The sequence below is a fragment of the Tachypleus tridentatus genome, chromosome 5 (assembly GCF_004210375.1).
Source record: "Tachypleus tridentatus isolate NWPU-2018 chromosome 5, ASM421037v1, whole genome shotgun sequence".
In the NCBI taxonomy this organism is placed as follows: Eukaryota; Metazoa; Arthropoda; class Merostomata; order Xiphosura; family Limulidae; genus Tachypleus; species Tachypleus tridentatus.
In genome coordinates, this window is record NC_134829.1 from 40,975,346 (window position 1) to 41,002,630 (window position 27,285).

Sequence of the window (27,285 nt, forward strand, 5' to 3'; positions counted from 1 at the left end):
AGGCAGCTAGTCATCACCATCCACCGCCAACTCTTGGGCTACTCTTTTACCAACAAATAGTGACTGACACATTTTAACGCCCCCACAGATGAAATGGTGAAAATGTTTGGTGCGATTGGGGATTCGAACCCGCGACCTCCAGATTACGAGTCGAACGCCTCAACCCACCTGGCCATGCCGGGACTCTTTACTTTTGGGAAGTTGAAAATACCTTTCGAATTAGCTTGAAACTTACTCTTGTTGGTGTCAGCTCGTCTCGCCCTTGTGAAGCTGTCCAATCATCGTCAAATGCCGAGAAGCCGATAATAGATTCTATAGTAAGGACTGGCACTAACTCAATCAGATTACCTGACCGATCTTGTTTTGTGTTGATTTCCATGGAGAACTGAAATAAAAGATTAAACTTAAAGTACAATATGTAATAATTTTACCTTTAAAAATTGGCATCCTCTCTATAATACCAATACATTTCTAAGAAAAATACCGTAAAATAATAAGTTCAAAACGCATAATTTCTTTGCATAAAAATGTTAAAATGGGCAGTATAAAACTATTCAGCCACAATATGCATAAATATTTAAATATAGTTTATTTCCAGTTTTTTATAGAAATATGTTGAATGTCGTAACTGCTAATCATTACAGAAGTTTATTAACATTTTACTTAATTCGTTAATTATATCATATTCGTAATATTCTAATACTGAAATATGTAATAAACTGTAACTTTGAACGTTTGTTGAATCATGTTTAATAAATACGAAACATAATTAAAGTACCAAACCAACATCTATAATATTGATTAAAAAATAAAAACATAACTTTTATGATAAGCCCATCAAAGTATGTCTAAGTTCAAATATCTTGAATTACATAGCTATCGATATTACCTCGAGTATTAAAATACCTCGAGCTTCTAAATTTTGTGAATGTATGAAAATACTTTTTTACATTAAATTTGCCCAAAATTTTCCATTCACATACTTTCACCTAATAGATTTTACAATTTTAGATCTAGTATTACATATCTTGCATTTTTAAGCACCATTAATTTGTAAATATTTATTTTTCAGGCAAGATACTTAAAAGTACTACTAACATCTGCTCGGTTAATTGCAGCAACTGGTAATATTACGCTGTCAGTAAGCACATAGCCATCTGTTGTCACATGGTATACTATTACGTTACATGAAGGAGCCATTTCTGGTGAGATTGCAACTGAGAAGGTGGTAATGCTGTTTATCATTCCATTCACTTTTTCCACACCATCCACAATTATGATCCCTTTAGAAACCACCTGTATTAGAAAGTTATTATTATGTACTGTAACCTTAATCAACAAAATTTGTAAGAAAATTGAAATTATAGGTTGTACAGATTATAATATACTGGACCAAAACATTTTCGTTATACATATTACTTCTCAGAAATCTCCATTGTAGTTTACCTGACTCTGTTATATATTAAATGTACAATATTCATGTTCGTTGCTAATTCAATTTAGTAATTTGAGTTTTTCACATAAATGTAACAGTTATAAGATATTGTAATTAAAATATATCTATCTTTTCACAGTCATTTGCTTTAAACAGTAGCTTTAGTCCAGTTTATTCAAAGATGTGTGGTTAACTATGATTACATAAAAGTACAGTACATATATTTATAATCAATAGCAACTGAAGTGAAAAAATACAACTTAGCTAATTAATTTTTTGTTAAAATAAGTTAATTTACAAAATTGTTAAAGTAGCTTTTTTATTTTACTAAGCTGCAACAGTCTTAAAAACATTACCACATACCAGATAATGGAATGTCTTCATATAAAAATTTGCCCAGACATGGAAGATGGCATATTCTCCAGCCTAAAGAAAGAAGACACACACAGACATTAAATATTCTGAAAAGTTTGTATATGTTTAAAGATATAAACGTTAAGGCAGAAAAACTGCTTTCACATTTATAGTACCATAAAACTGACTTCACAAGGAATTTTATATCATAACCTTGCTTTCATTTGTTGAATTTATACAAAGCTATTTGAAGGCTAATTGTGCTATCTGTCTATAATGCACACATGATAGACCAGAGGGAAGGCTTTTTTAAATTAACACCATGCACTCACTGTCAACTGCTTGGCTATTCTAATTGAACAGTGGTATTGACCATTATATCATTTCTTCCTTCTCTTGCTGGAAATGATAAACATTTGTTTATGGGATCTGAACCCATGATCCACAGATTACAGAGTTAATTGGCAATGCCAGACTTTATCTTTTAACAAGATATAATAGTAAATGACAGTTGTGTCACTTTTAACAAGAAATAGAATATTTGAAATATTGTAACTTATAGAATATTATCATATTAGTCTGTAACTAAAGATAAGAATATAATATACACATATAGTATTTTTTTACAACAACAGTTATTAATAATAAAATAATATAAGTATAGTATTTAAAAAGGAAAAAAATTAAAAATATTTTCTTTAAATCATTTTAAACATTTTCTTTGAAAAGTTTATATATCTTATTTAAGTGTTTTTAATTTTCTATAAGTTATTTCGCCTTCATGCACTTCTGTATGAAAGAAAAGCACATTTTGTGTAATAACTTATAATAGCTATATGATATTCTTGTACAATACAATCTGATTTAACTATCTAGATGTAGAGCTGTTTATTAGCAGAAGTGTTGTAACCTGTTTCTAACTGAGATGTCCATATTGTTATTTAACTGAAAGAAAGTTTAATGTAATGTGATAGAAGTGACCATCTGAAGCTTTTTTATCTAAAGTTTGGAGAATTGATACTAGTAGCATAGGGCAAAACCAACATCACCCCTTGATAAACATAAAAGAAATAAGGTTGTCTCTAGAATCATTTATCATAATCCCTGGTCACATTAGGTTACACTTTTCTTTCTTGAAAACCCTAAACTTGTAGTGAATGCTGAGTTTGTGATTTTTAGCTAAAAAAAATAAGGTACAAAATTTCGGTAGATAAGTCGAATTCTATTTATAAATACTTTATTTGCAAAGTTAGGCCTAGTGAAAAACGTTAATTATCCGAATTATGGGTCTTGAAGTTGGAAATATATTTTTTTATTAAATTGAATATTCTTTACATTATTCCTTTTTTACTAAATAATTCTGAAATATGTAGCAAAGAATAGAAATAATTACAAAAATGTTGTCATGAATAGGGTTACTGGGATAAACTCCAGGCTGAATTCCAAGATGATAATGCATGCATCAATAAAGATTAAACATTTTTATGGTAATGGTGAAACAGTGGAAAAAAGACAAACTAAAAGAAATCATGAAAAAAAAGTTGAAAGATTAGAACTAGACTGAAGAAAACTAGAAAAAAAAGAGATTAGAATTTAAAAGAGAAATGCCAGTAATAAGACAAAATTTAAAGAAAACTATGAACAAAAACAGTATGCTTGAAGACAAGTTCCATGAAACCATAGTACATGAATTAAAGGCTTCAATGAAATTAAAGAAAAAGGAAGTGCAAATTGACATCATTGAAATAAATTATAGAAATACAGAAGGACATCATTGAGTTACATATAACAAAACAGTTACAGAAATACAAAAGGACATCATTGAGTTACATATAACAAAACAGTTACAGAAATACAAAAGGACATCATTGAGTTACATATAACAAAACAGTTACAGAAATACAAAAGGACATCATTGAGTTACATATAACAAAACAGTTACAGAAATACAAAAGGACATCATTGAGTTACATATAACAAAACAGTTATAGAAATACCAAAGGGCATTATTGAGTTACATATAGATTATAACAGTACATTTAAAGAAGTACTAAAGGATATCAATGATATACAAAAGGATTATAACTGAAGTGCAAATGCAAAGGATAAAACCTGCCACAAACCTCTTTCTGCATTTGCTAAAGCATTTTACGTGAAACACTACTACTTATGCAACAATGAGTTGGAAAACCCATCTGGCTCGCATTATTTGCCACTACTTTTGTGCCACTTATGGCTGCAAGCCTTACACAGAATACTCCAGCTACACTAATGTTTCATTAAGTTAATAAAGTTAACAGGCCATTTCAACAACATTGCCAAATCTAGAAAGAAAACGAACCAAGAAGGAAGAGTACCATGGGAGGTTCAGTTTGACATAATTACGAAGCCAAATGAGTAGAATTGTGAACAGCAAGTTGCTGCTTACTATATTATTGCTGCTTCTTTAAAAATAGCAGCTTTAACAATTTTAAGAAATCTTTTGAGAAACATAATAACTAATTATCAGGTATTAGGGGCAGCTTTTTCAAATGGATTTAAAATGTTTTATCAGAAGACAGTTTCTACAGCAAAATTTAGAAACAGAAAAAGAGGAGAGACAGGACCTTATCCAAATTTTCTGAAGATGTTATCCACATATTCCACATGAAATGATGGATTTGTTTCTATGGGACCAATTTATAGATGTCTTTTTGGATGATGGCTTGTAAAGTAGACTAAAGCAGAGTTGGTGTACTTTTGTAAAGAAACTATTCAGTAGGCAGTGAGAAACTAAAACCAATTAAAGCCACATATAAATAAATGTACCTTTAAGTCCAGAAGAACTCAAAGGTTATTTAAATAGTTATTGACTCATAATGGAAGAAGCAAACTGCAAGACAACACGTATTTCAGTTGGCACTTAAAGAAATATTTGGCTAAGAACTGCTGAAATAGCCTATAGTGTATAAATTGTGCTCTCAAAGGTTCACAGGAAGAGGAAAATATGTACTTCATTGTGAGATATCTCACTTGGGATGCTAGTGCTGATGCTAATGACAAAGGTTTAAATCCTACTTTCCACAGTGTAGCCACCAACTTTATACTTTTAAAACTTATTTAAAATTCCTAATTACTAAAGTGACACATGGGACAACTGGAAGATAAAGTGATAATCAATCGAAAAACTTGTATAGCAGTGTTAATCTTTGTGGCAGAACTTATATCTTTAAGCATCTCTCCACCATTGAACAAAATCAATCAGGCAACTTCCGCAAAAAAAACAAAAACCCATCCTGGTAGAATAGTGATACTAGTAACACATTTAAACAATACTGAATTATTATGGCTAAGGTATGACCCAATCTGGGAAGAGGAGGCTAGGATTGCACAAGAGGAACTTGTGTTCCTCATGAGTTACTGGCTTTAAGGCACGTAAGAAGAAATGAAATGAGCTGTGTAGTCATGCTAATCTCACAGATACTTCATATTCTGACTTTCACAACCTTTTGCAAGTATTAAAAGATGATAGTGTTAGTTGCTTAAGATAATGACGTTGTTCGTATGGATGAAAATAAAAGCAGGCCTTCATGCTCAGGTACGTTAATCAATGTGACCATAGTAACATCCAAAAGAGGCTCAAGCTAAAGGAATCTCTATGTTATGGAAACCATCCTTACTTTGGATAAGACACATAGAGCCATAATTACATCTAAAGATAGATCTATAGGTCCTGCTGGTGTAATATCCTCTCATGTAAGAAGTTTACAGAAGCCACACTGTTAAATTTAGTGTTGGAGCATCAATATAGCTGGGAAACAGGATCATCCCTGAAATATGAACAAATGCTTTTATCAAATCCTTACTGAAACCTATTAACGATTACTATATCCTTAAAGACCAGTGGATCATTGTAATAAAGAACGTCATTGGCAAGATTTCAGAGAAGAATGTAGCTAAAATATTTGCCTATAAAACTGAACCACATGTATCATTATCATTAACTGGATACTGCAATGGAACAGAAACCTGGATCAGTGCTGCTGAATTTACAACTGATGAATGAAAAAGGCTTTAAACTGGTAAGAATACCTTAGCAGTAACTTTAAATCTGGAAGATGTCTGTTCAGCTACCCATTCTTGTTGAACACGTGTTTAGATCATTCATGATTGTAATATGTGTAAGATGAGTTGTAACTACAGTAACTAGAAGAAAATACATTATTGACCACAAAACTAGAAATTGGAAATGACCATCATCAACAATGGTCTGCCTCTAGAATCACCATTTGTGCCACTATTCTTCAACGTCTACTCTACGAATCTAGCTCATCCTAACAGTCTAACCAAATGCCATGAACTATCCTTTGGCGAACAATGTTGGTGTAAGCAGAGGCTCTAGCAAAACTGAACTTGGAAGCAAAATACAACCAACTCTCGATGGATGGTCAAGTAGTTCAATGACGCAAGAGTGTCCATCAGTCCTCCAAAGCCACAGACCTGCGAATAAGGGTAAGTCGTCATTCCACTGTATTGGCACTGTTATGATTCTGGAACAAATACTGAAATACCTAGGAATAACCACTGGACAGACAACTTTAACAGCCACCATGTTAACGAGAGCTACAAAATGCATCACCCACATAAAACTGCAGCAGAAAATAGAGCTTAAGTGTTTTTTTGTTCGAAGTTGAACACAAATGCGCAATGAACTGTATGTACTCTGTCCACCACAGGTATTGAAACAAGATTTTTATCGTTGTAAGTCCGCAGACATACTACTGTACCACTGGGGAGACGAGCTGAAGTGAGTCACTATTTATGCCTTATAAAATAGTCTTATATGTAGCACTCATATTGATCTTTGGTATTTCTACTCAGTTTTATAGGAATAAAAATATACAAATTACCATTTGAAAAATAGTCAGGGGTTTTATTATAGCTATCCCCATGAAAACTATTATAACCCCACAGGAGTCAGTTGCATCAAAGAACAGCAACAATATTTACGAGCAAAACTCCTCATTAGGACATAATATTGTAAAGACCACACATTCTATTACCGAGCCACTGCCCTTGTCAGCTGGGAGATTCTAGCTTCACGATGATCCTGCAGACACCAGTTAAGCAGAAAACAGCCTAAAAGGCACCTCAAGAGACAGTCATTGATGGACAGATGTTATACAGAAACCACTTAAATAATTCTTCACCATCAGATCTCTAATCGTTCTATATATAAACACATTTTTGTCCTTTATCTTTGGAAATAATCATAGAAAATGTAAAGATAAAGCAGAGAGTGTAGCATAAAGAGCGTGTCAGAATCCATTTAATGGTGAACAATCAAGTATCACCAGAGGTAGTGGTAGAGTTGGTTAGCCTTCACTGTCTTGCAAGGCAATAGCATTTTACATAATACTACTAGTAGAACATTTAACCTTCTAGAAGTAACACACAAATGTAGCTAGAATATATTGCTATTAACATGATATTTGCAATTGGTTCATATGGCAGTATTGGAAAACCTTTAAAGTGATTGGTACCCTGAAGTAAGGCAAAGCAATTGAATCATTACTTTGATGCATCTGCCAATCCATTCAGGGGAATATGTGAATGAGAGGTCTGACATACTTGCAGGAGAAGCCTCTTTATCAAATCCAGCACAACTCTATTGGCAGAGTATCGTCATCATCTGTATTAGTAAGATAAAGATGACAAACGTGGGAGGTCTTCATCGGCATTCAGAGAGTGTGAGACTTTTTGAAAACAATGTACCATATGGTGTAGAAAGGAAAAGTAAAAGATGGGAAATGAATAAGCCAAAATACCACCGGTAATATCACTAAAAGAATCCTACATCCTACGAGGCAGCTGGTGTCCATATGAGAAGTTAATTCCCAGGGTTACAACACGCAGGAATTTTACCTAGTATTAAACTGAAATGAATTATTTCCTTTTTTTACATTATTTAAAGTTTGAGGTATGTAATATGACGTTTTTTTCAGAATATTTTGTTATTTATACCGATTAACTTTATAACAGGAGTAAAAAGGTTAGTCGTAAAGTCATAAAAATTACAACAAGCGCTCACTTCCTCTCAGAAAATACGGATATCTCATTGTCACTTCTTCTTTTTGGCTATAGTATCTAAAAATTGATACCAAAAAGTACTTTAAATGAGAAAAGAGGGTAAGTATACATCTTGTTAACTACATATTAACACCATTTCTAAGCGTACATGTTAACACCATTTCTAAGGGTACATGTTAACACCATTTCTAAGGGTACATATTAACATCATTTCTAAGCGTACATGTTAACACCATTTCTAAGGGTACATATTAACATCATTTCTAAGGGTATTTGATATTCTTCTTTCTCACTATTATATAGTATTGGATAGGCCTAATTATTTGATTGGAAACGGAGGACTATTTCATTTAAATATTATTCTAGAACGAAATACATTTATTTACTTTAGAAAGGATATAAACAAATATTTTCTTGATTATACACAACCACGTAACTTCTAGGACTTCTGGCACATCCATTAACAAGTGATACAATACAGTATAAACACATTTCGAACAGAGATTAGAGACCTTAGGTAATTATCATTATTTAATGTGTCCAATTCCTAATATTCCGCGATATATGATAATTTTAGGTAATTATTCTGGGACTGAGTAGATAAAAATACATACCGACGATTCTTCTGTACTTGTAGTAATTTGCATATATCTGTTTTAGGGAGTAATAAGCCAGCAACACTAATTCTGTTGTAATTTCGTCATCAGCATCTTCATAATGTGCCTGTGAATTATCATAAAATCTTTATTTTTCGAGTTTCTTTTCTGCTTAGAAACGCACACGATTTCACAAATTAGAACAATAGTAAATCAACAAATTGAAATTATAAATATTTCTTTATTACTTCAATATGAGGTTGTCTGGAACACCAGGACTTCTCATTGTGTAAAATAGCAGTCTTGATGAAGAAAAATCGTTAACTGTATAAATATAAGAGTAATAGGTAATAAACGAAAAATATATATTCCGAGCGCTTTCCGAAAAAAACGCTCGGGATACAGGGTTTTTATCATTTTATAATAAGACTCCTTGCAGTCGCGTGTTCTCTGACACCGTGAATACTATGTAATGTGTGTTGAAACTGTTAAATAATAATTTCATGAATATTTTTTAAAAATGTATACATCAACAAACATAATCCAAAACAGATTTGTTTTCCAATAATGTGTGCTCTGAGTTATAGGTTCAGCATAGCTATAAAGGAACTTTTAGTAATTTTGTTTAAGGTAATTTTCCTATATGCGAATTTAATTATAAAATTAGGTAGGAAGGTGAACCGTCATGATTAATGAGTCAACAATACTAGCTTACTGAAAATTCCACTATACCGTTCTAATTGTATAGTTGCTATAGTGACAAAAGAAAAAAGAAAGAAACTGAAGAAATCATGACATATACGTTTTCCAGACACGAAGCTGAATGGAGCCAAAATTATTTGTCAAGAAAAGAACAACAAAACAAATGGAGAATTACATTTAGGGTTATCTTAGTAGCATCTTTTGGTGTGTCAAATTCTATAGCCATTAATCCTTCTTCGCCAAACGACTCTTCAATGAGTTCAAGTTCCATTTTTCCACCATTAGCTTTCTCAGCAGTGGGACGCACTTGAACTAAAGATTCGGATAATTTGTCTTCTGAGAGAGGCACTAAATCATCGTAAGAAATCGCCAACTACAGAAAAACAATCATATGTTTATTACTGATGTATATGGAGAAAGTTGCAGTCAGTAATTTAGAAATTAGACAAGAAATTATGGTATAAACTTTCCAAGTTTGGAAAAATCATAAGTGAGATATAAGTATATAATGATGAAAAATGAAAACTCTTAACACGTTAGGGACGCTTAACGTCGCAATCTGTGCTGTTGTGACGTCAGTTAAATGTGAGCATTTTATGAATCACGAGAAGAATTATGCAGTATGTAGGCTACAATACAACATGACATATCTCTTTTTCAAAACTTACATGTGTTTTGAAAGGCATTCCTGGTTTAAATATCTGTGGAGTGACCCCTAAGAACCTTAAATGTAACTCAGCCTTGATAATTCTAGTTCTGGAATAGGCAGGGAACACAATTTCCAGAAAACGGTCAACAACTTCAACTTGCACCTCCACCTCACAGCCTTCCAAGGGATGTGGATCCACGAGCTGACGTAGATCATCAAGTGCGAACTGGAAATTGTAGCTTCCTTTATACTGGAGATAACAACATTAAAATTAACCGGTCTTCCCACAACATTTACTCTCAAGATTTAAAAAAAAACAACATTTATAGTTCAATTAAAAAAACCCTGCTAAAACTGAAATCAGTAATAGATAATTCGTCAATGGTTTTCGCACAGAATAACAAAGGAGTTTTATACTTGTGTGAAAAGAATGACAAATAACTGGAAGATAGCATTTCGCCATATCGTTTTTCAAATATCATGAAAAAAAGTTTCTTTTATCTATATTTAATGGCCGTTGGTAACACATACAACAGGTTTCTTATTACAGTATTTCTAGTAAGATAAGTCTTCTCAATAGTATAGTAAGATACATTAATAAATCAAATGAAGTGTACGAAACATGAACATTTAGAACAAGTTTGTTTGTTTTTCAATTTAGCACAAAGCTCTACGAGCCGTCCCTAATTTAGTAGTGTAAGACTAGATGGATGGTAGATAGTCATCACCACTCACCACCATCTCTTGGGCTACTCTTTTACTAACGAATATTAAGACTGACCGTCACATTATAACACCCCACGGCTGAAAGGGCGAGCATGTTTGATGCGACGGGAATTCAAACCCGCGACCCTCGGATTACGAGTCAAGTGCCTTAACCACCCGGCCATGCCGGGCCCTTTTAGAACAAACCGGGAAGTCCAACCAAATAAGGGAGAAAAACGCACATATACCTCACTCTGATACCGAGAACGTTATTTAAAATATTAAAAACTGGCTTAAGAGGACACAGATACATATCTAACTCGTGTTTTAAATAGCTGATAATTTTACCCTTCCATGAAGAGTTTAGAATATAACCGTATTAACATATATTTGGTTGTTGTTGTTTTTTTCAAATTTTCGAGAGGGAGTTATGCTTGTAATTACGACGTCTTGTTAACTAGATATTCAAAGGTCGTAAACATATGCTCAAGTTTTACTTTGGTAAACAATACACAAGGCAATGATTGTCTCAAAAAAACTTGTATCAAACTTTGCTCCTCGAGAAAGGCCAATCCTATTTCGAGTGATGGCACAGATGCTAATACAATTGGGAATGAGACAGTTTGTTTGACTTAAAACTGTACTTAATATTACCATTTCTGTCTTTTTCTTCTGCAGACGCGTTTGGAAAATCCTTTTATTCATTTATTCAGTCAGTGAGGTCAAAACGAAAAATTGAAACCTACTCACTGCATTTTAGGTATCAGTGTAGATACAATATCTGCATATATTATGTTTGAATGTTGATTAATTTAAGAAAAAAGATACTGTACAAATAATGATTTAACTTATATGTATATGTGTGTGTGTGTGTGTGTGTGTGTGTAATATTAATTCTTTACACTAGAGAAACATAATGTTGAAAAAAGTACCTTACTTTTAATACTATACTATTTTATGACAATAATATCGTGTGTGTGTTTTATTGTAGCAAAGCCACATCGAGCTATCAGCTGAGCCCACCGAGGAGAATCGAACCCCTGATTTTAGCGTTGTAAATCCGTAGACTTACCACTGCACTAGCCGGGGGCGATAGTAATATTCTGATGTAGGATTTAAAGACATATTTTTGTTGACTTTCTTAATTCTGTTCACGAATGAAAATATTTTAATCACCGAACAAAGTCCCCTGATGGTTCAATGGTAAGTTTCAGCTTATAATGCTAAAATTCTGGTTCGTATCTCCGCGGTAAGCATGACACCGACAGCCAAATGTGTAGCTATGCGCCAATAACAAACAAACGCTGCTTGGTAAAAGGATACATAGGTTTTCCTTATTGTCACATAAAACAAAATCATATTGTAAAGAAAACAAACAAACGCTATCTAATGAATGAATGTATTAAGCCTTCTCAACTCCAGTTATTGACCCTTTCTTTACTTACAAGAACAACCGTTTTTAGTAAGTATGGATCCCATATCGGAGGAAGTTTATAATGGTCAGGGGCTTTAATCACTGCTCTAATAGTAGCATTTCCAATAACTGGCTCAAGACTCGTGTGATTGGACGCCACAAGTCCTTCTAAGTGTTCGTCCGTGGTCAGAACATAAGCAGGCACATAAATAGCGACATCCATCTTGTGACCATGCCATCTTTCTAGTTTGATTTTCTTTTCTTCCACCTGTTCGAGTGCAACAACTCGCACCTTCCACCATCCTTTTGAATAGTCGGAAGGAAGGTGGAAATGAACACTGACAAATCCTAAATGAAACGAAGGAGATTAGGTTTAACGTGGAAGAAACCTATTGATCTGTAGTTTGTGCATATTACTTCACAATAAAATCATATATATAGTGTTTTGTCATTTTGAAAAGTTGTATATCATAGTGAAAATGTTGTTTATTTACGTATTCAAACAGTCAAAACACTTTTGATTTTTTTTTTTCCTTTATTCACTGACAATTTGTAAAATACTTATTATAATAAAAACAGAATGGCGTCGTAAAGTGAGATATAAACTGACTTATTGACGTAATTAGTGCTCCCGTCGCTGTAACAGTCGACTATTAACAAAATTATTTGAGTGTTAACAGAATATAAGACCGAAAATATTGTTAAGAGAGGCGATAACCAACCGATGAAACAATGCATTCTAATATTTATAAGTTAAGAACGGTATATTGAATTATCTATACTTATTATAAGGTTGTGTGTCTTTTCTTATAGCAAAGCCACATCGGGCAATCTTCTGAACCTTCCGAGGGGAATCGAACCCCTGATTTTGGCGTTGTAAATCCGGAGACATACCGCTGTACAAGCTGAGAAGGTTATAAGGTTAAATTTTGGTTTTGCTCTCAACATGTAGCTTGTTCTAATCGGAAGTTAATACTAACTACTCAAATAAAGGTAGCAATCTCTATAAGTTGTTACTTAAATAGGGTTAATATTCTGTCCAAGCTATATGTCAGGTAAGTAAAATGAAAGCTACAAAAGTAAAAACGATTTATTAGATATTTTACTGCAATGTTTCAGGACAATAAAGTACGGATTTTTTAACCTTATTTTATTTTCTAATCTTAATGTTCATTAATTATATTTAAATAATACATGATTCGCGACGCCAAAAGATATTTTTTTCAAAATCATTAGCACTTCAAAAGGCCAAGTTTACCAAATAATTTTCATAATAAATCTTCACGTAACATGCAGTTTTTGTTTCACTTGTACTTATTAAGAATAAACAAGCTGGTATATAATGCAGCTGATTAAAGATAGGACACTGTTTTTACTGAGTTACTGTTAGAGGCGATAATACATTTTCTACATTGCCATCAAGACTCTAGACAATAGAAGGTAAAAGTAATAAACGAGTGAAGTCTGAGAGAGTAAACACAAATTCACATTCACTTTTTACTTAAATATCTAATTGATTATATTTCTAATAGAAAAGATGCCTCGGCGCCAATTGGGTTTTTAAGAACTTGAAACTTGCTGGAATTTAAATTTTTTTTTTAGTTTCTCAGCTGAATAAATTTTACATTATAAATTGCTCGTATTTTCTTAAAATGTATTCTTAAGATGTCTAACCGACCCGAAAATAGTAGTTACAAATAACATTATAAATATCAAGTGACCAAATAAAACATATATAATTGAAAACATATGCCAAGGTCAAAATATGTTACTAGCATCATTTTTATAGCGTGTTTATTTTTAGTTCGTTCAGAAAAAAAAAGTATTTCTTACCACTGTATGGATAAATAGATACCCATCTTTTCATCACAATTCCCTGTGAGTCCTAAAAGAAAAGATCGTCGGTGAGAGAAATAAAAAATAACACTCGTTTCAACCTGATACTGAATATATATATATACACACAAGATTTGAACAAAGCTATTATTACTACCTCTTAAAACGTTGCGCAGCGACAGAGTATTCTCAAAGTTGTGAAACTAATTTTATGTCCTCTTATATCTTCTCAGGATAAGCTAGTAGGATCGAAGGAAATCTTTAAGGGGTTTTTCCTAGCAACGTTATAGTGTCTTCCTCTTTAAATTTGTAATTTTAATTTGGATTCTAAAATTTTATTCAAGTTGACAGAAATTGTTTTGTACATTAGTTTATTCTCAGTCGGATAATTTAATTTTAGTCGTATCTTAATTTTCTGTTTATTATTTAAAGGTAGAATTCGTACATAAATGTCGCTTTGGAAAATAAATAAATATAAATAATCGAGTGTTAAAAACGAAGTTATATTTTCCTTCCCCCATAATTCTGTAGTTTTCTTGGGAATTTTCCAAATTTTCCCTATAGGTAACCATACAGTATGGCATCTTACACAGTTTGTATTTCCAATTATCCTTCCCAATTTTGATAATATATAACCTTATCTAGAATCATAGAGTAATACCATAGTAATAATAACAAAGTAAATATAATATTACTTCTATTGTAGCAATACAATGTATATTAATCCCATATTTGTAAAGTTGTGTCTGAATTTATTTGTTTGTCTTAGAGTTTTGAAGTAAATTTGGCAGATGGAATACAAGGGGAGGGGTTAAAACACATCCAGAGAATCACCCATGCACAACGTGGATTTAGAACTTGGTTTTTCAGAGTTTTTGAACTCAAATCTGTCTTTATATTTTCTATTAGTGACATCCCCGCTAGTACAGCGGTAATTCGACGGACTTACAACGCTAAAATCAGGGGTTCGATTCTCCTCGGTAGGCTTAGCAGATAGCCCGATGTGGCTTTGTTATAAGAAAAGGCACACAAAGACAGACACTATTAGTGACTCCCCACCTGATCTCGGAGGCACCATTTTTGGGCAGTATTTCATTCGACATTTCATACAACTACTTTATAGCACAATTCTCAACGTGCCTTATTTAGGAATTTCACAGTATTAATTGATATACAATTAATTATCGTTTTATGTATTATTTTTTCATACCTTTCTGAGTGTTTTGTGATTGTTTACATCTCTTTGTTGTAGAAAAGCTAATGACAAACTCACATTTGAATATTCTTGGGGCGTTACGAACATTTGCAGAAACTTAGGTCAAAAGGTGACCGAAAATTTTAGCCGATGTATAGAGACAATTGAAACAATATTCCCCAGTGACAAACTGTATGACCGCATGAAAATAAGATAAATGTTTACATATAACGTTCTAATGTATTCAACAACTGAGTCATTTTTCTTTTGCATTTTCTGTGATAATGTTGTGTAACGTTCGTAGATTCGACACTTAGCTGTTATTATGGTTTTACTGTGCTCCTTTATGTGTAAAACTGGGTGCTACCATAATTATGTTCATTGCAGTATGTATACATTTTAAAACGGTTTCTTCACATATTCTTTTCGCTATTATAACTGTTCATGAGTGAGACAAAGAGGCACATTCGTTTCCTACCACTTATAGAATTTTAGTGAATATGTATCCCGTGATTCCTTGCAAGAATATACAAGCATACTTTTCACTTACAATTAAAACACATTTCGCAGACACCAACTAACATTGAACTACAACAGTAAGGCACGTATATTTATAGCAACTTTAAAAAACTACATTGCATTGCTACAATAACAGTCAGTTACTTCATTTGTATTGCAAATTTCAATCATCACAACAATGAAATCGCAAAGGTAAACCAACAGCTTTAATAAAACGTAACTCCTTTACTTAAAAGTTTTATAACAACCGCCAGATGGCACCACTTTAAGTTTAATATTTTGATTATCAACTAATCTTAAATTTTTATGATTAATTAATCAGAATAAATAAATGCCCAAGATAATAATGCTAGAATATTCCAAGAGAACGATGGTTTGTGTTTAACTGTATGATACTGTAATTAAATATTCTTAAAAAACTAGTGAATTTTCAACTAGAGAGAAAATTATCACCATTGTAAAAATATATTTTAATAAGCGAAACAAACACGTTGCAAATATTTTTCATCTAAAGCTGAACAAATTCATCAATTAGTTATAATGAGTGGTTAGTTCTGTACAAGAAAAGAACAACTTACAATTAAATAAATGTCCACAGGATCCGTATAGGGTTTTAATTGCATCGTGAGAAGTATGGCTCGGATGTATACTAGAAAATAAAGTATTTGATTGAAAAATAACGAAACGCATTTCTGTAAACTATGATTATTAATTGTTCGCTCAAATAATAACCATTTTTATGTCTATCTTTGATTTGTAAATTGAAACCAGCAAAACAACTAACCTTTAAAACTAAAACAGCAAATTGGCATTTAAATGTTTTAACATCAAAACACCGTTTTGGAAACGCGTATAATTCATTCTGCCTTATCGTATAATTCCCAACATTATACGTTTAAAATACACGAGCTACAAATTTTAGAAACAAGTTTAAATGTGACAATTTAAGTTGGAGTAAAATGTAAAAAATGATTAACCGAGACTTCGTATTTCAAATATTTGTAACGCGTAGTAACATCGGACAGAGAAATGTTTAAGAAGCCTTTGGAAAATACAATACAGTTAGCACTTGAAACCAAAAATATGGCTGAATTTCAATAAGAATAAAACAACGGCAAATTTCAATTCATTCTTACCACAAACGTAACTAATATATCTGAGGTAATATTATACACAGTAAAGCGAGTTCATTAAACCTAAGATTTGTTTGTTGGTTTCTAGTTTAAGTGTTGTTTGTGCTGTGCCAATTACAGGTATCGAAACCCGATTTTTAGCGTTATAAGCCTTAAAAATATCGCTGTGTTATTGGAGGGCGAAAAATTTTAGTGACTTAATAGGTCAAGAAAACTGAATAAAAATAACTTATGATTAAATATACTTTTTAAAGTTTCCTTAGTGCGTTGTCGAATTCAAACCAGGCATGTCACGTGTAAATATTATTATTTCCCATCCATTTTGTATCTCCTTAAATCGCTACCTAGAAACTTTGCTTGTTGTTAAGCGCAAAGCTACGCAATGACTTTCTGTGCTCTGCCCATCGCGTGTATTGAAACCAGATTTTTTGCTTATAAACCTTCTGTCAAACCAGTGAGTAACAGAGGTGCTCCTAAGAAGTTCATACGTTGTTTTAATCACATTTTGTATTCAGCCATGGTACTTCTTTGCTTATAAACTTTCAAGTTTTTGTAAACGTTTGTTCCCCCTAGTTTGTTTTGTAAGCCATCCCTTCGGTATCACATTTCTTTAATAACACTGGAGCATTAGAACAAACTGACACGCACACAGAAGTTGGTGTTTCAACGATTTGGTTCGGTTTTGTTTACATTGCTTCTTCTCCAATTAGTTTCACTCTTCCTAGAACCACACAACTGTAATGGTGTGATTGTAACACTACGTGCTTTAAATGTTGTTTTTCTCAGAACAACTAACTTTCAGTTAAATATACAATATAAAAGAAATTAGTAATTCTGTGAATACAGTTACAAATACAGGGTTTTAAAATTGGAATGTTTTTCTTACTATAGAATTTCTCCCTGAACCAAAGACGTCTTTAGGTGACAGGGATCGGACATAAAAGTTTTGGATTATACGATCCTGATGAAACTTTTATAGAATGCAGCACACGGCGAGATTTGGGAAATAAATACACAATATAGTCCAAATCGGACAAAGATTGTCCGAGTTATGACTGGACATATCATCATCAGAAATCCCGTATTTAATGACAGTTATTTTTGTGGAGTAATTGAGATATCCGTTACGTGAGCTCGCTCCTTCTTTGCTATTTTTGCATCTGTTTTACAGGCCAGAGCCTAAAAGACCCCCAGCAAACAGTTTCAAACCATACCGACAGTGACTGAAACTTTGACACACTTTGGCGTCTCGTTCTCAACCATCATATTGAAACTTTGACACACTTTGGCGTCTCGTTCTCAACCATCATACTGGAACTTTGACACACTTTGGCGTCTCGTTCTCAACCATCATACTGGAACTTTGACACACTTTGGCGTCTCGTTCTCAACCATCATACTGGAACTTTGACACACTTTGGCGTCTCGTTCTCAACCATCATACTGGAACTTTGACACACTTTGGCGCCTCGTTCTCAACCATCATACTGGAACTTTGACACACTTTGGCGTCTCGTTCTCAACCATCATACTGGAACTTTGACACACTTTGGCGTCTCGTTCTCAACCATCATACTGGAACTTTGACACACTTTGGCGTCTCGTTCTCAACTATCATACTGGAACTTTGACACACTTTGGCGTCTCGTTCTCAACCATCATACTGGAACTTTGACACACTTTGGCGTCTCGTTCTCAACCATCATACTGGAACTTTGACACACTTTGGCGTCTCGTTCTCAACTATCATACTGGAACTTTGACACACTTTGGCGTCTCGTTCTCAACCATCATACTGGAACTTTGACACACTTTGGCGTCTCGTTCTCAACCATCATACTGGAACTTTGACACACTTTGGCGTCTCGTTCTCAACCATCATACTGGAACTTTGACACACTTTGGCGTCTCGTTCTCAACCATCATACTGGAACTTTGACACACTTTGGCGTCTCGTTCTCAACCATCATACTGGAACTTTGACACACTTTGGCGCCTCGTTCTCAACCATCATACTGGAACTTTGACACACTTTGGCGTCTCGTTCTCAACCATCATACTGGAACTTTGACACACTTTGGCGCCTCGTTCTCAACCATCATACTGGAACTTTGACACACTTTGGCGTCTCGTTCTCAACCATCATACTGGAACTTTGACACACTTTGGCGCCTCGTTCTCAACCATCATACTGGAACTTTGACACACTTTGGCGTCTCGTTCTCAACTATCATACTGGAACTTTGACACACTTTGGCGTCTCGTTCTCAACCATCATACTGGAACTTTGACACACTTTGGCGTCTCGTTCTCAACCATCATACTGGAACTTTGACACACTTTGGCGTCTCGTTCTCAACCATCATACTGGAACTTTGACACACTTTGGCGCCTCGTTCTCAACCATCATACTGGAACTTTGACACACTTTGGCGTCTCGTTCTCAACCATCATACTGGAACTTTGACACACTTTGGCGCCTCGTTCTCAACCATCATACTGGAACTTTGACACACTTTGGCGTCTCGTTCTCAACTATCATACTGGAACTTTGACACACTTTGGCGTCTCGTTCTCAACCATCATACTGGAACTTTGACACACTTTGGCGTCTCGTTCTCAACCATCATACTGGAACTTTGACACACTTTGGCGTCTCGTTCTCAACCATCATACTGGAACTTTGACACACTTTGGCGTCTCGTTCTCAACCATCATACTGGAACTTTGACACACTTTGGCGTCTCGTTCTCAACCATCATACTGGAACTTTGACACACTTTGGCGCCTCGTTCTCAACCATCATACTGGAACTTTGACACACTTTGGCGTCTCGTTCTCAACCATCATACTGGAACTTTGACACACTTTGGCGCCTCGTTCTCAACCATCATACTGGAACTTTGACACACTTTGGCGTCTCGTTCTCAACCATCATACTGGAACTTTGACACACTTTGGCGCCTCGTTCTCAACCATCATACTGGAACTTTGACACACTTTGGCGTCTCGTTCTCAACTATCATACTGGAACTTTGACACACTTTGGCGTCTCGTTCTCAACCATCATTATTCCCTCGACTATTTTTACGTACAAGGCTCTAAAATATTCAATCCCCAAGTTATGCAGCTGGTGTGAATGTTACCATGATAGAAGTTTTAAAATTCTTTGCTCAGGCAAATCCATTTAGCAAGCCATAGATGCTGTGGCAGCACTCAAACATAGGTTGTATGTTGACGAGGGCACTGGTTATAGCAGCTACAGCATTCTGTCATATCAGAAGATCAAGGCCTCAAACTTGGCAACTGACAATGACCACATAAGTTGATTTGATAATCAAAGAAAGAAACAGTAAATTTGTGTATGTACGACTATTGCTTGAATCCTGGTATGACCACTCTGAAAACTCTTGTCTTTTGATTACTCGTAACAACTCCCGACTGAAATATGTTACCAGCATATGGATTGAATAAACCTCGCGCCGGACTTTTTAATGGTGTATGTTCTCTAATAAACAATTACTGGAATTGTTTGTTCCTTGCCCGTATTTACCATTATACGTTTATTTTACTATCTACGTTTGTTTCAGTACAGTTTTTTGTGTGCATGAGACATGTATTGTTCACGTGTTTTGCCCTTTTCCCAAATTTATTGAAAATTCTTAAGAGCAAGAATCAACAATATTTGTTTTACGAAAACGCTAGCGTGTTTTCGAACAGTGTTGAAAGTTTGAAAATCTCGCGTGATTGGTATATAAAATTCGACGGTCTGAGAGACAGTTAGTATTATTGGTCAGCTACAGTAAGTGTGCTATACGCCTCGGAAGTTATAACTGTGATTAACGCTTATTAAGCGTAAAACTACAGAATTTGACAAGGACCTTTTATAGATTTAAAACACTACAACCAATTTAACTTCAGTGAATTAACTTCGGACGTTAATATTCCTACGAAGACGTTAAATATCTTTGTCGTCAAAACTCAGCTCATAAGCGTGAAGCCAACCAAGCTAGCTAGTATCAGCGAGGTGTGACAGTAACAACTCAGAATTAATTTGCTCGTCGTGGGCCGTCGATAAAATATTCGGTTTTAGACTGGAAATAAGACCCAGTAGTCTCTGTAAGTTTCTAAAACTGTTGTATATCAATCATTATTTGTAACAATCGTTATTATAAATTATATTGTTATTTGTATATTAAAATATATTTGTATTAAAAATAAAATTTTGTGTATCTTTTTTTTTACTTTTGCGCAAAGCTACACTAGGCCTATCTGCGCTAGCCGTCCCTAATTTAGTAGCGTAAGACTAGAGGGAAGGCAACTGGTCATTATCACCTACCGCCAATTCTTGGGCTACTTTTTTACCAACGAATAGTGGGATTGACCGCAACATTATAACGCTTCCACGGCTGAAAGGACGAGCATGTTTGGTGTGGCAGGGAAAGCAGTTCAAATCTCTTACCAGCAGTCACTATTTCACTGAACACTTCTGTCAGGAAAAAAAAGAAAAGTATCGGTCCGTCTGTGATCTTATAACCTGTCCAGAATTTTTATTCATATTTAACACTTATAGTAAACAAAGTCTATGCACTTGTGACCAAGTTGTATCAGTATATGTTTGAAATAATTTATTGTTTTTTTTTAAAAAAACATTCACGTTTCTAATGTTCCTTACATGTATGATAATTTTGGTTTAGGTTTAGGAATGGTGACATTCTTTCATATTCAGACCAAGCACCTATACATATGTGTAAATGCGTAGCTTTAAATATTTGGACTATCTAACATTAACATTCAGATCGCTAGCCTGGCATGCAATAGACTTTGATACCGGTAGAATGCACGTTTGAAAAGCACTAAAACGTTCATTTTTCTTAATGATGGTTATTTAAACAGCAAGTCTCCATGATTTTTGAGATTACGAGAGCAGGCAGGATATGATATTACAGCGTTCGTGACGTTATTGAAAAAGTATTTTGTGGCTTTTTAATACGGGATTTTTCCTCAACCAGAGGCAAAGTAGTGCTTTTGGGTGTGTTACGTACGTTACGTAGTTTTACTATTTCAAATAACTAAAAGTTTTAATTTTAACTTAAAAGCTAATTAAATGTTATTATGTATTATGTTTATGATACTTACCGACAAGGCTGATGCACAATATGCCCTGCATGGACAGGTAATTAAGACACGCGACTCGATATCAGAGGATCGCCGGTTCGAATCCTCGTCACACCAAACATGCTCGCCCCTTTTAGCCGTGGGGGCGTTATGATGTGACGGTCAATCTCACTATTCGTTGGTAAAAGAGTTGCCCAAGAATTGGCGGTGGGTGGTGATGACCATCTGCCTTCCCTCTCGTCTTACGCTGCTAAATGAGGGACGGCTAGCGCAGATAGCCTTCGTGTAGCTTTGCGCGAAATTCAATAACAAACAAACAAACCAAACTGCTTACTTTGTTGTCGGTAGTTATATACAAGTTTGTTCGTTTGGATTAGGATTGTCAAGAAACGCTGTGAATACTCCACTTCTGTTTCGTTTATGAAACCAGTTCCTCCCAAAGCTTCCTTTACCTTTCCCTCAACACGTAACGTATACCTTCCTGGTTCGGCGTGAAATGGAACCTACAAAGTGAATTTTTTTAGTTCAGAATTGAAATTTATTATAACTTCAAATGGAAGAGTTAAATTGAGCTTAAAGATTTTATCTGAAATGTGTATTGTTCACTGTGTATTGTTCATTATGTATTGTTTATTGTTCAATGTGTATTGTTCACTGTATATTGTTTAATGTGTATTGTTCACTGTATATTATTCATTGTGTATTGTTCACTATGTATTGTTCAATGTTTATTGTTTATTGTTCACTGTGTATTGTTCATTGTGTATTGTTCATTCAAACGTAATTTGGTTTATTACTTATTTTCATGTTGCAATACTTTACATATCATTATTAGGACGTTCCAGAATTCGAAGCCCTGACATTTTTAAGAACCCAAACTACCCAGCCATCATTAAAAATGTAACATAATTATATAAAACTATCATCTTCGTCCTAAAAATATCGGTGATTTAAAAAAAACTAAAGAGAAGAAAAAACGGATCAATATCAATAAAATACTCAAGTGGCAAATTGTGGACTTTTTCGAATATCGACTTGATTATCTGACCAAAACATTTAACATGTACAAATACAGCTGAGCCGTATAAAAGTGTGGTGCAAAAACTGAAGGAAGTCAAGTTAAATAAGAAGGCAAACTCTGTAAGGATATAATGTAAAACTGAGCAAGTCAAGAATGTAAAAAGGGAAGCTTGACTTCTTTCTTACATTGACATTGCTGCCTGTTACAGTTGCAATAAAAATGGATGCCATGCTCTGTCAAATTAAGTTCTTGTTTAGATTACCCAATTTTATATTACATATCTAAAAGGTTCGCTCTTATACACAACTTTGGTGGCTAAGCCTTTATTCTAATTAGCCTGTGTTTGTTTTGGTAAACAACATACTTACTTGTATTACTTTACAGGTAATAGGTGCTAATAGTTGCCAGTTTTGTGTCAGTTTTTCTTTATATACTTTTGCCAGTTCAACAAGAACAACAACAGTAATATTTTGAATCTGTTGTTTATATAAATATAAGAATTGTGGCATTCGAACGTGCAGAAAAGCTGTGGCAGTAGCCCAGATTTGACCCAGAGTTATATGGAGCAACAATAACGTTACTCTACCTTCCAGCTTGACAGGAACCACTACAATGAACCAAAAGGAAGGATAAACGCTAACGTAACGAATAATCATGTGGCAAAACAGTGCGTCATTTTGAAAGAATTTGCGAAAGTAAGCTACAAACTTTATAATCCGGGCAGATAGCCCTCGTGTAGCTCTGCTCGAAAGTCAACTCAAACCAAGCCAATCATTACAATTGTCTCAATTGTGAAATAAACTGACTGAGGTGACTGACTAGAGGGACATCAGCTAGAAATATCTTCCAGTTCCAACTCAAGCTATACTTGTCAGACCGATCAAAACACATCCGACAGTCCCCCAAAGTGTGGGACATGATTTTTTTTTTGGTAGAGGTAAACTGGAAACGAACCACGGACCTTCAGATTCACAGATCAGCAAACTAGCACTGGGCTAGAGTCGGTATCCCTAAGTAAGTGAAAAGTAACAAACTCAGTTGGGTCATATTAATATTTTATTGTTTGTTTTGTTCAGTGCAAAGTTAAAGAATGGACTTTGTGAGCTGTGCACACTGTAGAATCGAACCCTAAATTTTAGCGTTATGAATTGTTAAACTTATTGTTTAGTCATATATAATTTTAAAAACAACTTATGTTGACAGTAATACCAGTAATACCTTTCAATACCAAGTTAAATGGTGAGAGAAAATGGCTTCTTCAAGAGTGTGACGTACTATTTGCTTATTCTTAAACTATTCAGTTAGTTTTAATGCTTAGTACAGAGTACATGTATAAAACTATTGCCTGTAGTAAAAACGAAACAGTTAACGTCGGCGCCTGATAGGAGAAGCATGATTAGTCGTGTTCAAAATGATGACGTTATTTGACGAAACGAAATACCCGTATTCACAGTGTCCTTTTCTATGGCTTCAAAAACGGAATCAAAATGTGGTAACATGGAAGTACATGTGATCAGAACATATGTTAAATCGGAAGAATAACTCATTTACGTAATAGTAATAATTAACTAAATTTTTTGCACATTCAAGGGGGGAGGAACACGAGATTTTTGTGTTTGTTTTGTTACGTGTTCTCTGAGGGTAATTTTAAAGTGATTTATTTCACATTTCAAATATTGTTACACAAAATGTAATCAAACAAGCAATATCATTACAGTTGTTAAGGCACTCGACTTGTAATCTGAGGGTCGCGGGTTCAAATCCCCGTCACACCAAACATCCTCGCTCTTTCAGCCATGGGGGCGTTATGATGTGACAGTCAATCCCACTATCTGTTGGTAAAAGAGTAGCCCCACAGTTGGCGGTGGGTGGTGATGACTAGCTGCCTTCCCTCTAGTCTTACACTGTTAAATTAGGGACGGCTAGCACAGATAGCCCTCGAGTAACTTTGTACGAATTTCAAAAAAACAAACAAACAAACTCTAGTCTTACAGTGCTAAATTATGGACGGCTAGCGCAGATAGACCTCGTGTAGCTTTGCGCGAAATTCAAATAAAACCAAACCAATCTTTACACCCTGGGAATTAACTGTTTTAACAGATAGTGTACTCTTATTACTGTAAACATAACCAGTACCTTGGGTTTTGTAGTCCACCAATTAATAAGTTGAGTGTTAGAAGGGGGCGGATTGTTACAATTAAAACTTTACCATTATTGCTGTGGATATTAAATAACTATCGCTTTTATTTTCGGCTGTAGCTGTTAACACAATTTATATTTTTATTTTTAACAAACTAATTTGATGGCCAACATTTCTTAAAGTTTTATTTTTTATTTGTTTATCAATTATACTGACGCTACTGATTTACTTTATTCAGCAAAATTGAAGGGAGCGTCTATGTGATTCAGTAGCTTTTTCAATCTATCAGACACTAAACAGAAAAACAGCGAGGGAACTCCCTTTTGCCAATTTCGCTCCGGCATGGCCAGGTGGTTAGGGTGCTCGACTCGCAATATGAGAGTCGCGGGTTCGAATCCCTGTCACACCATATATGCTCGCCCTTTCAGCTGTGGGGGCGATATAATGTTACGATCAATCCCAATATTCATTGGTAAAAGTGTAAGCCAAGAGTTGGCGGTGGGTGACGATGACTAGTTGCCTTTTCTCTTGTCTTACACTGTAAATTAGGGACGGCTAGCACAGATAGCCCTCGTATGGCTTTGCGCGAAATTCAGAAAAACCATAGAAAATGTTACTTTCTTTTTTCAATGAAGGAAAATATTGAAATAATTTTGTTATATTCTTGAAAAATATATGTCAAGCACAAATATTATGCTTTTATGATTTCTATATTTTATGACAACATAAAAAAGTACTAGGGAACTGTGTAGTTTTGCGCAAAATTACTAAAACAGTTTCCTAAAATTAAAAAACGACGCCTGAAAAATCTGTTATCTTCCAACTATATATGGATGACATTAAAAAATCAAAATATAATCGTTGTTGTAAACAATAACACATTTTGTTTTCGTGTTATAACTTGTTTTCTATGTTCTATGCCATGAGGTGTTTTCGCGCCGCCTAATTTATATACAGGATAATTAGAGACATGATGTTACAAACACACTAGCTTGTGATGAGTACAGCTGAGGGTGGCTCAGTGGGTAACCAGCGGGTATGTGGGTCAGAGCTTCAATGGTTTTCATCCCGAACTTTGAGGCTAAGGTTACGTTGTAATAGTGACAGTAAAATCCTAAGGTTCGTTCAGAATAGCCATGACTTGGCAGTGTTGACTATTTACCTTTTCTGTATACTATCACTCCAAAGTTAATGTGTGCTTTTTTCAATTCGCGCAAAGCTACACAAGGGCTATCTGTGCAATATGTCCATAATTTATCAGTGTAAGACTAGAGGGAAGGCAGCTAGCCATCACCATCCATCGCCAACTCTTGGGCTGCTCTTTTACGAACGAATAGAGAGAATGACCGTTATATTATAATACCTCCATGGCTGAAAGGGCGAACATGCTTGGTGTGACAGGTATTCAAATCCGCGACTCTCAGATTACGAGTCGATCACCAGAACTATCTGGCCATGCCGGGCCCAAAGTTATTGGAAACCAAAGCGAATAAAGTCTCGAGTGCTTATAAACAAAAAACTCAATCAAACAGTAGTTAAATAGTTTTTTTTTCATCTATTTACAAGGAAACATCTGAGAACACAAACCTTCATCATTAACATATTCTCTATTTACAAGGGAACATCTGAGAACACAAACCTCCATCATTAACACATTCTCTATTTACAAGGGAACATCTGAGAACACAAACCTCCATCATTAACATATTCTCTATTTACAAGGAAACATCTGAGAACACAAACCTCCATCATTAACATATTCTCTATTTACAAGGAAACATCTGAGAACACAAACCTCCATCATTAACATATTCTCTATTTACAAGGGAACATCTGAGAACACAAACCTCCATCATTAACATATTCTCTATTTACAAGGGAACATCTGAGAACACAAACCTCCATCATTAACATATTCTCTATTTACAAGGGAACATCTGAGAACACAAACCTCCATTATTAACACATTCTATATTTACAAGGGAACATCTGAGAACACAAACCTCCATCATTAACATATTCTCTATTTACAAGGAAACATCTGAGAACACAAACCTCCATCATTAACACATTCTCTATTTACAAGGGAACATCTGAGAACACAAACCTCCATCATTAACATATTCGTGAATCCAGACGTCATTTTTGTAGAGTCTGCTGCCAATTCTTCGCTGTCTCGGTGGAGAGACGCTCTTACCGTCAGAGGGAGCAGGGACGACAAAATCGTGACAGCTACTCGGTAGATCTGGCCTGGACGAACATATTTGGAAGCCAAAACAATGTAGCGGCTATAAAATAGAGAAACGATACAAAAGAAAAAATATATTAGTTTGTGAAATACACTACTGAAGCCTTTAGCGAGATATTGATATGTAAAACATCTTTGTAAACACTCTTTC

The 27,285-nt window shown here is 34.6% G+C and overlaps 1 pseudogene across 1 annotated transcript in view; it reads right to left on the bottom strand.

The window, feature by feature from the left end:
• The window catches only part of LOC143251000 (CD109 antigen-like), a 91,242-nt pseudogene that overhangs the window by 34,902 nt on the left and 29,055 nt on the right, over positions 1 to 27,285 (bottom strand). The window contains exons 2-12 of the transcript XR_013028459.1: positions 26,994 to 27,174; positions 22,060 to 22,228; positions 16,053 to 16,123; positions 13,758 to 13,809; positions 11,956 to 12,272; positions 9,825 to 10,055; positions 9,332 to 9,529; positions 8,473 to 8,581; positions 1,799 to 1,861; positions 1,099 to 1,296; positions 236 to 385 (exon numbers count right to left, since the gene is read on the bottom strand). The product of XR_013028459.1 is annotated as a CD109 antigen-like (transcript). The remainder of the gene's footprint in view (positions 1 to 235; positions 386 to 1,098; positions 1,297 to 1,798; positions 1,862 to 8,472; positions 8,582 to 9,331; positions 9,530 to 9,824; positions 10,056 to 11,955; positions 12,273 to 13,757; positions 13,810 to 16,052; positions 16,124 to 22,059; positions 22,229 to 26,993; positions 27,175 to 27,285) is intronic.